At 45.4% G+C, this 13,832-nt stretch overlaps 1 protein-coding gene across 1 annotated transcript in view; it reads left to right on the top strand.

Annotated features, from left to right (window-relative positions):
* CALCRL (calcitonin receptor like receptor) overlaps positions 1-13,832 on the top strand; it is a 93,506-nt gene that overhangs the window by 32,840 nt on the left and 46,834 nt on the right. The window lies entirely within an intron of this gene.

Below are 13,832 nucleotides of genomic sequence, written 5' to 3'. Positions count from 1 at the left end.
CCTGAAGCATATGTAACCTGAAGCATATGTAACCTGAGGTACCACTGTATGTCTGTCTAGCATCTCTGTCTGTCTGTCTCGTCTTTTTGTCTCTCTTATAAGTCAGTTGGCAACAGTAGCAAGGAGAAGCAGCGGGTGATGCCAGCAAGGCGGAGGCCTGCTGAAGAAAGAGACCCCCGCTGAGACCAGCTTTCCCCAGGGCATCTCAAATCCTGGATGCAGCACAGCTGACAGAGGAATATCCTCAGTTTCCTTCTTTTGGCTGCAAACTAGCTTTGTTGATGTGTTGCTACAAAGAGACGCTATCTAGATGGGACGAAACGGAGCGGACTTGGCAGTACTCCTCTGCCCTAGCAATTGTTTTAATAGCTTGGGTTCGATTGCCAATTCGTCTCCAGATGTCTTCTGAGTTCTGACATCCCTCCCAGTCATGTAACTCCAGCCGAAAACTTTCATAACACTATTTCTGTCTATTCCCGTCTGCTTTGCTTACATTTTGCAATTCTTTGTGTACATTGACCCCTTTCAGGGATTTCTTTTATTTTTATTTTTATTATTGTTTCTTTTGTTCTCCTCCCCACCCCTGTCCGCCTTCCATGTTTACACTTCAGCGTAGATGGACACAGATGGATGCTTCTGCACTTTTTATATTTTAAACGGAAGAGTTGCTTTTAATGCGGATAGCAAAGCGCGCAGAAACAGAAGCATGGGATCTTTCATATGCAAGAGTTCACTTCCACTAGCGGCATCGTGCCTCAACTTTGAGATCTGTGGCAGAGCCTCTTCTGGTGTGCCCATCATCTAAGTCACCTAAGGTCATGGAGGAGAAGCTCCTCTCTTAAAATGGTAAAAAGGTAAAGGACCCCTGTGTGGCGATCACACAGGGTCCCCGGACATTTCACCGTCTATTGATCCCTGTGCCACCACTTTATTTCTCGCTGCCACCACCCAGGCCCTACCTGGGTAAAATACTGAGTCCAGTCAGGGTTAAATTGGAACATAAACGTCTGTTTATTTATTGCAGTTTAACAAGCGTGTGGTTTCATAAACAGTCTCAGTTACAATCATGTGGTGCCTTATCCAGACCTATAACTTCCGCTACCTGCTCTCACTCATTAAACCACCTCTCAGATATTTACTTGTCTTCCTAGCTCCTGACTCAGCTTATTTCACTACACTAACTCAACCTACCCACAGACTCTATCCCAATTCTCTCCCACTCCAACCAACCACCCAACTTCCAACGAACTCCTCCTTCACCCCTCCCAGAGCTGGTTTTATAGTCCCTCTGACTCCACCTCCTGGGTTCTGATTGGGTAACTTGTTTAACTATTTCACCTCCAGCACTCTCATATGTTAACGTCACACCCTGGATGGTTAAGTCCAGTCAAAGGGGAATATGGGGTTGCGGTGCTCATCTCGCTTTCAGGCCAAGGGCGTTTGTCCACAGACAGCTTTCTGGGTCATGTGGCCAGCATGACTAAGCTGCTTCTGGTGCAACGGAACACCGTGACAGAAACCAGAGCTCACGGAAACGTCGTTTACCTTCGCTCCGCAGTGGTACCTATTTATCTACTCATACTGGCGTGCTTTCGAACTGTTAGGTTGGCAGGAGCTGGGACAGAGCAACGGAAGCTCACCCTGTCACACGGATTCGAACCGCCAACCTTCTGATCGTCAGACCCAAGAGGCTCAGGGGTTCCTTTAGACCAGGGGTCAGCAAACTTTTTCAGCAGGGGGCTGGTCCACTGTCCCTCAGACCTTGTGGGGGGCCAGACTATATATTTTTTTTGGGGGGGGGATATGAACGAATTCCTATGCCCCACAAATAACCCAGAGATGCATTTTAAATAAAAGGACACATTCTACTCATGTAAAAACACACTGATTCCCGGACTGTCCGTGGGCCGGATTTAGAAGGCACTTGGGCTGGATCCGGCCCCCTACCCTTTGCCTACCCTTGCTTTAGACCTACCCCCTTTTTTTTTTTTACAGCACAGCAGTCCCTGATAAGGATGAGTCTCACTGTTTTGAACCTGTTTGCCTTTTCAGCCCATTATCTGAACTCAAATTCAATCAGTTGCAGTTTGCGTTTCGTTAACGTTCTATGCTCTGGTGCTTTGCAAAAAGAACATTATTCTTATCGATTCTCCTGACAAGGTCGCGAGCGTTGCTCACGTAATGGCTAGAGCTGTTCACAGTATACTTCTGCTGCTTTTCAATGCCTGTCATTCAGTAGCACCCATCTATATTCCCCCCAGGGGTATTGTAATTTGTCTGTCTTGTGGTACTACTTTAGTTTTGACATTCCCCTTTCTTCTTTCTACACTTTTAAGGAATTTAATGAGGCTTGCACATGCAGCGGAACAAAGTGCTTTCTTTTACTGTTTTACTGTTTTTACTCGGTCTTCTATCCTCAACTGTGTTGTGGACCCTAACTTGTTGCGGATCCTCCTCAAGAGGTCCGGAGGGTGGCAATACAAGAACGGGGCCTTCTCTGCAGTGCCTCCCCATCTGTGGAATGCTCTCCCCAAGGAAATTTGCCTGGCACCTTCATTATACACCTTTAGGTGCCAGGCAAAAACATTCCTTTTCAACCAGGCCTTTGGTTGATCTGATTGATATCCTATGCCCTTTTAAAATGTGGCTCTTTTTGAGGGGGTATTATTGGGTTGCTTTTATTTTGATTACAGTGGTACCTCGGGTTACAGACGCTTCAGGTTACAGACACTCCAGGTTACAGACTGTACTAACCCAGAAATAGTACCTCGGGTTAAGAACTTTGCTTCAGGATGAGAACAGAAATCGTGCGGTGGCGGCACGGTGGTAGCGGAAGGCCCCATTAGCTAAAGTGGTGCTTCAGGTTAAGAACAGTTTCAGGTTAAGAACAGACCTCCAGAACGAATTAAGTTCTTAACCCGAGTTACCACTGTATATATACAGTGGTACCTCGGGTTACATACGCTTCAGGTTACAGACTCCGCTAACCCAGAAATAGTACCTCGGGTTAAGAACTTTGCTTCAGGATAAGAACAGAAATTGTGCTCTGGTGGTGCGGCAGCAGCAGGAGGCTCCATTAGCTAAAGTGGTGCTTCAGGTTAAGAACAGTTTCAGGTTAAGAACGGACCTCTGGAACGAATTAAGTACTTAACCTGAGGTACCACTGTATTGTGGTTTTTATGTTGATCTTTTCTGTGAACTGCCCTGAGACCTCCAGGTATAGGGCAGTATATAAATTCTAATAATTCTAATCATCATCATCAACTTAAAAATAATCTTTACCATGAGTGTCCACTTGTTAGTGTTTGAGTCTTGTTTTAAATTATTGCTGCCTTTGTGTTTTCAATTGTTTTTCAATTGTTTTATGCAGAAATCACCTTGAGATGGTGGTTTAGAATGTGATCAATAAATTGATTGTAGTAATAATTAAGCAATAATTACTATTATTGTAGTAATAATTAAGAGCCCACTCCATCACATGCATGGACTGCAACCTTCAGTTTCAGGGGTGTGTCTTTGTATGTTCACAAACACAAAGCGGAAGCATATATAGAATTGTGGGGAGTGGTCTGTAAGCAATGAAGTCAGAGGGAAATGAAATACAAAATGGGCAGATAGTGACTATTCCATTAGAGCGGGAATGTAGGAACTGAACAAGTTACTTAGGGTGTAGACGAACATAAGTTTGTGAGTAATATTGGTATTATTTATTGTGTCTCCAGTCGGCTTGTCTTACAATTCCAGCAGAATTCTCTCAGTCAGTCCTTGGTTGGCCTTTGCACTCTATATAACATGCCAAGAAGTAGCACATCTACATGGAAGTAAATCACTCATTAGTATGCGCATTTCAGATTGCAGCTGTAGTCTACTATGACTCTGCTGTCCTTAAATATGTAACACTGGATTGCAGACTGTTCTTCCGAATTTTCTGAATTATTGCTCTGAAACTTTTGACAGCCTTTCGGAGATTAAATGTTTGTGTGTGTGGTTTCTGTGGGTATGTTCTTGTCTGTCAAGTGTGCCACCATTTATTGGCCCGTAAAAGAGAAAGAGGTTTTCATTTCTTAAAAACACCAGGGTACGGGATAACCTTTATGTATAGGTTTGCCATATTTCAAAAAGCGAAAAACAGAACACCCCAAAAGTTGTTGAACATCTTTTGGACAAAAACATAATTTTCCGATTGACTTCCCTAAGATCTGCCACTTTTCAGAAATTCCCCCTGGACATCAATTTCACCTTTGAAATCCTGATAATGTCCACAAAAATCCGGATGTATGGCAGCCCTATTTATGTAACAATTTGCCTCTTATGATCTTTTAAACACTGAAGTATTCTGTGCAGCAGTATGTGAACATAGCCAGATATGCATAATCGGTACAGATTGGCAGCTTACATTCTTAAAATGCTATGGCCCTGATCCACGTCCAGTTACAAGAATATTGTCTTACATATTAGTCAACTTTGGATGGGGATAGACATTCCCATCCATATCAAGAGACACATCCAGGTTCTTCATAACCAATGGGGCCCATATGAGTATGGCAATGTGGACGGAAATGGAAACACAGATGTTTACACAGATCTGGCATTGGTTTTTCAGCATCATTGGCTCCCACTGTCCACATCTGGCTCTTCCTTTGCTCGATAAGGACATCATATTGCTAACATGCAGTCACAACTAAGTGGACCTGCCAAATCCCAGTGTGCTTTTGGGAACCGCAGAGATCTTTTTCTTAGTTCTAGATCAGGGGTGGGGAACCTATTGCCCTCCAGATGTTGTTTGACTCCTCCAGATGTTCTTTGACTCCAAGTCCCATCAGCCCTAGTCCTTTATCTTTGTCCAGCAACAAGTCCCCCACCCTGTTCTAGTCTGTAAAGAGAACACGGACATACTCTATGGAAGGATGTTGTAATGGGAAGACTGTTCTGCACAATACAGTGGTACCTTGGGTTAAAAACTTAATTCGTTCTGGAGGTCTGTTCTTAACCTGAAACTGTTCCACTTTAGCTAATGGGGTCTCCCGCTGCTGGCGCCATGCTGCCGCCGCACGATTTCTGTTCTCATCCTGAAGCAAAGTTCTTAACCCGAGGTACTATTTCTGGGTTATCAGAGTCTGTAACCTGAAGCATCTGTAACCCAATCTGTAACCCAACCACCGTACAAGTTTCTGTTCAGCACTTGCCCAACACAACATGCTACTGCATAGGGCTGCCATACGTCCAGATTTTCCCAGATGTCACCGGGATTTCCAAGGCGGAATTAACATTCCGAGGGGAATTTCCGAAAGGTGGCGCTTTGTCAATCAAAAAATAATCAAAGTCAATCAAAAAATTATTTTTGGTTTTTTTGAAAGCTCATTTTTTTAAAGAGGAAGAGTACAGTACAGTTGTACCTTGGTTCTCGGATGGAATCCATTCAAGAAGTCCGTTTGACTTCTGAAAACATTCAAAAACCAAAGCGCAGCTTCCGATTGACTGCAGGAGCTTCCTGCCCTCAATTGGAAGCTGCAGATGCGACGTTGGACATTTGGCTTCCAAAAAACGATACGATACGATAATCTTTATTGTCATTCTCCCATACAGAACAACGAAATTGAAAAAATCTACATCAGACATTCAAAAACCAACCAGCCTGCTGTCCCAGCTATCCCAGCCTGGTTAACCCCCTAAAAACTCTGATACCCCATAAAATTAAATACAATATGCTCCCATAGAGACTACCCTACACTGCGTTTAAAACCAAAATCGCATTTGGGTAGAAACTGTTTCTCAGGCGGCTAGTCCTAGTCTTTATAACCCTGTACCTTCTTCCAGAAGGCAGAAGCTGAAAGAGATCATTTCTGGGAAGTAAAATGTAAGATTGGATTAATAACAGGTAAATTAATAAGATATGAATTTGCTGAATTAATTTCTAAGAAGGGATACAAGAATGGGAGACGTGAGGAAGTCGGGAAAATAAGTTAATTGAAGATGTGAAACTAAGAAGGAGGGAATTTTTGTTTTTTGTTATTATATGTGTTTTTATTTCCTTTTTTCTTTTTCTTTTGATGTGTTTAATGTTTGTATTTTTGTATTGTACTGTTTTTTGTGATGTTGTATTTTCTTTGTCTTTGTATGTTTTTTACTGTGAAAACTTAATAAAATATTTTTTAAAAAAGAGAGATCATTTCTGGGGTGCGCACAATCCTGCACTATCTCTGCAGCTTTCTTAGACACCTGGAAGCTTACCGGAACACTCACTTCCGGGTTTGCGGCATTCGGGAGCCAAAATGTTCGAGTCGCAAGGGGTTTGAGAACCAAGGTATGGCTGTACGTAGTAGGGTTGCCATATTTAAAAAAGTAAAAACCAGGACACATCAAAAACTGTTGAGCTTTTTTTTTACAGGTGCCCAGGCGAGGGAGGGAAGTGGTGCATAGAGTGATTTGGCAAACCAATCTGTGAAGCTCCCCACACTCTGCCAGCCCTCTTGAACAGTGGCTGCAGCAAGGTTTAACAGAGGTGGGGAGGTACGTGGGGAAACAGCTGTTTGCAGCGCCTCCTCCCTTCTTTAAAAGGGTTGCAGGTTGGGATGAGCTGTGCAAGGAGGGGTTTGGGGTGATCTGGGAAAGGGAATAGGTGAGGGGTGGGGCGAAGTGTGCAGGGAGTGGGTTCAGTGAGCTTTCAGTGGTGGAGGGGTTGGACAGGTGTGGGGGAAGTTAGGTTTGGGAAGGGGTTGGGTGGGGAGGTGGTCTTGGCAAGCAAATGTCCGTCTTCATCCAAACACACTTGAGCCCTTTCCAGGCATTTGACCTGATTTCAAAAAAGTTTCAAAACTGTTGAGCTTTCTTTTAGAAACCTAGGAACCCACCAAACCCATAATAACTTGGGAGGGCGGGTGGAACTCCAAGAAGGTTCTCAGTGCTTTCTTTCTCCCATTGCATAAACTGAGTAAAATTCTATTTCCATACCCTCCCGGTGTCCCAATTTTCCAGGAAGAGTCCTGGAATTACGAAAGCCATCTGGGCTTCTGATTTGATCCTGGAGCATCCCTATTTCCCCCACCAGGTCTTGGGGAGGAGGAGGAACTGGAGCTTGCACCGAGGAGAGGTGGCAGAACAAGGCTGCGAGAGAGCATCTTGTTGCCCTTCCATGGCCACTGCTTTTGGGTTCCTCCCTTGGGCAGCTCATAGGGGTTGCTGGAAAGGGGGCGAGGAGGAGGAGGAGAGGCTGCCACCTCTGATGACCAGCTTTGTATGACACGTTGGCAGACTGGTGCAGACTGAGGGCAGGGCTACCCTGGGTGCAAGGAGCAGGGAAGCAGAGCGCAAGTAGTATGGAATTTATATCTGTCTGTCTGTCTATCATCTATCTATACCTATCATCTATCTATCTATCTAATCTATATATCATCATCTATCTATACCTATCATCTATCTATCTAATCTATGTATCATCATCTATCTATACCTATCATCTATCTATCTATCTAATCTATATATCATCATCTATCTATCTATCTATCTATCTATCTATCTATCATCATCATCATCATCTATCATCTATCATCTATCATCTATCTATCATCTCTCTATCTATCATTTATCGATCTATTGATCTATCAATCATCTCTATCATCTATCTATCGATCATCTATAAATGCTTTGTGTGTCCGCTTCTAACCTTCCCCTTTCTGAACTTGATTTATTGGTGTGTGTGTTTTGTAAATCTACCAAAGAATTAAATCAAATCAGGATTAAGCAGTTTTCTCAGGAGGGCGTGTGAGCTGTGCCCCAGTGGCGTTGTGCTGGTGACACTCACCCTTCAGTTAGGAAATGCTCTGTGGGGTGGGGGGACACAAAAAATAGGGGGTGGGATCAAGGAGGGTCAGTTGCGAAGAGAGAGAAATGTGCCTATTTTCATCTGAGGAATTTTAATGGGTATGCACTTCTGGATGTGCTGTGTAGCCTCTTCTGGTGTCAGGCTTTGGGGAATCGCCTTCCTCCCCCCATGGCAGATAAGAAGATCAAAGAAAGGAACGTCTTACCAGTTAGAAACTTTTATAATCGCAGAGAGAGAACAGAGAACACATCTCCTAGAAATGGCGGTGCTCCCAATTAAGTCTCACACCCCCTCTGTCCCTATTAAACTACATCACTCCTACATCTTGTAATCTGAGTTTGTACCCTCTGCACTAACACTTTCTGAGCTCTCTGTGTCTTTGGGGAAGGGGGGGTGAATGCTGTCCAGAGACTGTGAATCTGTTAACTCTCTCTTAGTGTTTCTTCTGCTAGTTGTTCCCCATCCAGTATTTCCCAGCTTCTGCCTTCGGAACTATGCCCTTCTGCAAACCACTGTTCCAAATCTATACTGTCCTCCTGCTTCTGAGAAGATTCAGGATCATGATCAGGGGGAGGGGGTGACTCCCACCATTCTTCCTCGGTGCAGCCTTCCTTAGCACAGACTCTGACATCTGGAGACCAAGCCCTCCTTCAGTTTCACGTGTGGCATACAGCATCCCAGGGATCGTTGTAGCCGCAGGTAAACCGGTCTTCCATTATTGGAAAGATACATCTCCGAGTGAGTTTTAGAATAGCTCTTTCATCACATGGCAGCTTGACGCAGAATACCGTCTCATTTTCTGTGCTGATGGATCCAGAAGCACTCGGACTGCCGGCTGCATCTGTGAATATCCCACTCCATCAGCACTGAGAGGAAGCTGAGGATAAATGATAGGTCGTTACCTTTAAATAAATAAAGAATTGGCTCACACTATCCCGGAGGAAGTCAATGTAGGAGAGCTTTTAGTGTTCTCGTCACATGGGAAGAACGTTGGGCACTTTTTCTTTTTCAAGGCCATCAAGGCCGTTGATGATGAAAGCTTTGCTGTAATGTTTCCACCACAGCCTGGAATATTTTCTCAATTTCAGAAGGCTGCCAAGTTAGCAGCTGCGAGCAAATGTGCTGGCAAGTGGAATTTTATGTTGCTGTTGGATAACAGGAAGCACAAATGCAGCTCTTAGCAGAAGTGAGGCTGAGGTGGGACAATTCAGAGCTTGTAAGGTTGCCGTATTTCAAAAAGTAAAAACCAGGATACCCCAGAAGCCTTTTCCAGGAAGACCCCAAAATTGTTGTGTTTTGGGTTTTCTTTACAAAAACGCCGAAAACCCACAATTTTTCTATTGACTTGCCTAAGATCCAGGACTAAGCACTGCCTTTCGGAAATTCCTACTGGACGTCAATTCTGCCTTTGAAACTGGGGCACATAGCTGAGTAAATCGTAGTTTCAGCTGATCATCTCAAAGCCAGCCCAGTGACTTAACTATGATTTATTAACCACAAACAAACCACACTCATAAACCAAGACTGGTTTGTTGTTGGTTTATAACATTACTTAGCCTTCACCATAGCTCAGTATTACACACAAATGAGGCCAGAATCTGGGATTTCTTTCGTAGTTTTATTTACCACCAGCTAGTCTAACCCAAAGGTAAAATCTCCTTATTCCTCATGGCATAGTCATGAAATGTAGGAAAACAAAGCTATTTCTATTGTAAAGGTGAACACAGACTTATCCAACCTTTAACAGTCAATTCATTTTTCTCCTGCTGAGGGTGTGCTCTGTGTTACATCCACTTGGCTACTATTTTTAGATGACTATCGGAGGGTATGGGTTTCAAAATAAATAAATGAGGGATGTCATGAGTTTGGGCTGGTGCATTTAATGAAGTCCTCTCCATAATTCAAACCCTGGCTTTCCTCACCTTTGCTCCACTAGTCACAAGCATATCTTTCTCTGAATCCGGTGCTGACCCATACAAGCTTCCAGCTTTTAAAATAATTAATCAGACACCCAGCATGCTTAGGCATTCAAATGTTTTTTCAGCACCTCTTTTTGCAAGCCAGTCAGTCCCATCTCCCATACCTGCCCAGTAAGCATACTGGAAATGCTGCTTCAGGGTGGAGGAATAACTATGTGATTGTTTGCATACCTTGCTGGAAAGGAGAGGTGTGGCAGGAGATCCAACTTGGGTTATGGGTGCCCAGTGTGCATGATGTCATAACATGATGTCATGATGTTGTGCCCCCTGCCAAGACCTCGGAACCTGACTTTCAGTGGCACCGGAAGTCAGGTTCCAAGGTCTAGGAAGGCCTCAGAAAGCATCTCCAAGGCCTCAGAGATGCTATCCGAGGCCTTGCGAGACCTCGGAAGTTGGGGGGGGGCCTGGGGTGTGGGTGCTGAGCACACACAATGAATTTTTTGTGGGTGCTCAGGAACCCAGAGCCCCCTATACTTGGTGCCCCTGAATTTTGGTTGGCTGACCCATGTGGCAATCAGCGCTCTGCACAGTTAGCTTTAGCTGGAAAGAGGAAGAACTTACTTCCGCTGAGCTCAGTTCTCTGAGGAAGATTGTGCATTCAGCCAAAAAATGGTGCCTGAGGGCTTACCGCTCAAAATATGTATACACCCACTGAATATAACAGGTGCTATGTGGAGCCTCCTAGATTGCGGGATCTTGAGCTCAGTCTCCAGTCAGTTGATTCCATCCATATTGTTGCTGCGTCAACGTCCCATCCGATGTCTCGTTTGCTCCGATTTGACTTTCCCACAGATGGAGTTCTCCGCCTAAATATCAGGAGAGATTGGCAACTCGCATAGATTTCTTGGATGAAATATGTGTCTGTTGTCGATTTTCGGCTTCACGCACTTCAATATTCAGGAGAAATGTTGTTACTTTGCGTTGTCAGGTAGAGCGACAGGGTGGAGTAACGCTAAAGGGTGTGTGTGTGTGTGTGGAAATCTGCTTGTACTTAAGAAGAATGCTAATTGGACTTCAGGGGCCAAGTCTAAGAAGCAGCAGACTTTCTCACGGCCACGCCTTAAGCATCTGAGCCCAGCTCAAATTCACCCCAGCGTTGTGCCTGCTTTTCAGAGACTGATGCTGGCATTCGTCGTCACATGTCGTGTAGTGAAGAAAATACTCTGTGTGCTGTGCACACATGCCTGTATTCATTGGTCAATTTGCTATCCCCCCCCCCCTCCACGGACTGTACCAATTTAGACTGCAGGATGGAGAAAGCATGTTTGAATTCACTCTTCCAATGGGGACTCATTGCCTGTGGAACAGCAGCACATCGTGGGGTGTGTTTTAACCGAGTCTTCCTTGTTGCGTTTGTAGTCTGGGAGCATTCAAATATGCAGCCTTCCACCTGCAGTTAGTACAGTCTGGGGACTGCATGATCCTGCCTGTTGCAGAAATGGGACCCAATGCAGAAAGACAGTGCAAACAGTGTCCTCCATAATTCACCAGAGTGTGAGCAGCCAAAGTACAGCTGAGACCATCTGGGCATCTGTCCTGTAATTATCCTGCAATTAGTGCCACAAAATGTCCTTTTTCTATAACATCTTTTTCCTTAAATGGGGAACCTGTGGCCTGCTAGGTGTTGCCATACTGCAACTCCAATCTTCCCTGACTGATTGGGATGCAGATGGCCAGCTCCCAAGAGACTCAATCTACTTACAGAATTTAAAAAACCCTGTTTTGGGGGGGTTTCATGTCAAAGTTGTTACCTTTTGGGGGAAGGAAGGCCCTGTTTTTGGGGGGGTTCAGGTCAAAGTTAGGAGGAAAGCCCCATTTTTATTAGTTTGGGGAGAAAAAGAGGAACAGCAACCAAAGCTGTCAACCTTCCCTTTTTTTGCGGGAAATTCCCTTATTCCAGCACCGTTTCCCGCTGCTATCCTGGATTGTTAGATATTCCGTAGACTGTTCCTGGGACAGGTGAGACTGCTGATCCCTTATTTTTGAGGCTGCTGCTCCCTTATTTTCAAATCTGAAAGTTGACAGCTATGACAGCCACTCACCAGCAGATCGCAGGGGAAACAAACAGCCTCCCTGAGTAAACTCCATCTTCCATTCTGCAGATCATGAAACAATGGAGAGCAGGGCAAGGGGGCGGGGCCAGATTCTATTTTACCAACTCTAAGGAAAGGGACACAGTGATTGACCGTGATCTACCAAAACCTCTACCAGCAGATTGCGATTGACCTGTTGGACATCCCTGGTATAAACCACTGAGCCACTGGGCTTGCTGATCAGAAGGTGGCCGGTTCGAATCCCCACGATGAAGTGAGCTCCCATTGCTCTGTCCCAGCTCCTGCCAACCTAGCAGTTCGAAAGCACACCAGTTTGAAAGATAGGGACTGCTGTGGCAGGAAGGTAAAGGGTGTTTCCATGCGCTCTGTTTTCCGTCATGGTGTCCTGCTGCGCCAGAAGCGGTTTAGTCCTGCTGGCCACATGACCCGGAAAGCTGTCTGTGGACAAACGCCAGCTCCCTCGGCCTGAAAAGCGAGATGAGTGCCGCAACCCCATAGTCGCCTTTGACTGGACTTAACAGTCCAGAGGTCTTTTACCTTATCTTTACCTTACCTGACCATTAGCCAATGCTGGCCACGTCTCTGAAGCAGCTTGCCTGGTGGGTCAGAGTTCTAGCTTCCAAGCTTCCAAGTTCTAGCTTCCAAGCGGTCGTGTTGTTACTGCTTGCTGGGAAGGGGGATGGGAATAGTGTGTGGTCGGGGCTGTGTGGATGCCCAAGCAGGAACACCAGATTGGTTCCACCAAGGCACCCGCACCTCGCCAGCCATTCTGCCACCTCAGCTGAGTGCCACCTCTGTTCAGCGGCAGCAACGCGACTGCCAGGAAGCTCATATTGTGGCTGTGTTCTGTTATGATGGCATGGAATCTGCTTCCACTTCCAGGAGGTAGCAATAGGGTCCAGAAGCAGTTCTGGAGACAGACAGACATGTCATGTTGCAATGTCAGTCACCAGATAGTAGGAATGAAGAAAAGCTGGCATTTCTCCAGGATAATGAGCGGATTGTTCAGTTCCTCTCTCAAATAAACGGCAGATCCCTGCAGGTAACGTAATCCTTTAATCCCTCACTTAAGGTTGTTAATCCTTTGTAACATTTGCTTTGGGTTAAGTGGAGAGGCTTTCCTTTAATATGGGAAGAGTCACGGAAGATAAAAGGGAGCTGGTTGCATTCGTTGTACTTACAAGTTTATGGAAGCCACCTCAAGGTGTGAACTTAGGTGGTGGTCTTGCTAAACCAGGGATAGGCAACCTAAGGCCCAGGGGCTGGATGTGGCCCAATCGCCTTTTGAATCCGGCCTGCAGACGGTCCAGGAATCAGCATGTTTTTACATGAGTAGAATGTGTCCTTTCATTTACAATGCATCTCTGGGGCATAGGAATTCGTTCATCCCCCGCCCCCCAAAAAAATATAGTCCAGCCCACCACATGGTCTGAGGGACGGTGGACCAGCCCACGGCTGAAAAAGGTTGCTGACCCCTGTGCTAAAGAGAGGCCAGGGTTGCTCAGAGCTGGATGGGGTACCTGCTTCTCCAGAGGTTGCTGGATTAGATCTCTTTCTTTCACACCATCGGGAGTAAAGAGTCACAACAATATTTGGAGAGCCACCAGCATAGGAGAAATGATTGTATAAGCCGCAGTGTATTTAAGGTTGTAACATTTAGGAGAACCAGGTTGCAATGAGAGAGCCAGTGTGGTGTAGTGGTTAAGAGCAGTAGTCTCGTAATCTGGGGAACCGGGTTCGTGTCTCCGCTCCTCCACATGCAGCTGCTGGGTGACCTTGGGCTAGTCACACTTCTGTGAAGTCTCTCAGCCCCACTCACCTCACAGAGTGTTTGTTGTGGGGGAGGAAGGGAAAGGAGAATGTTAGCCGCTTTGAGACTCCTGAAGGGGAGTGAAAGGCAGGATATCAAATCCAAACTCTTCTTCTTCTTCTTCTTCTTCTGTGGTCTCATTCCATCATCCCCAGATCTTTACAATT

The sequence above is a fragment of the Podarcis liolepis genome, assembly GCF_965112155.1.
Source record: "Podarcis liolepis genome assembly, chromosome: 1".
NCBI lineage: Eukaryota > Metazoa > Chordata > Lepidosauria > Squamata > Lacertidae > Podarcis > Podarcis liolepis.
The sequence above is the reverse complement of the archived record's forward strand: the minus strand, read 5'-3'. Positions and strand labels throughout refer to the sequence as shown.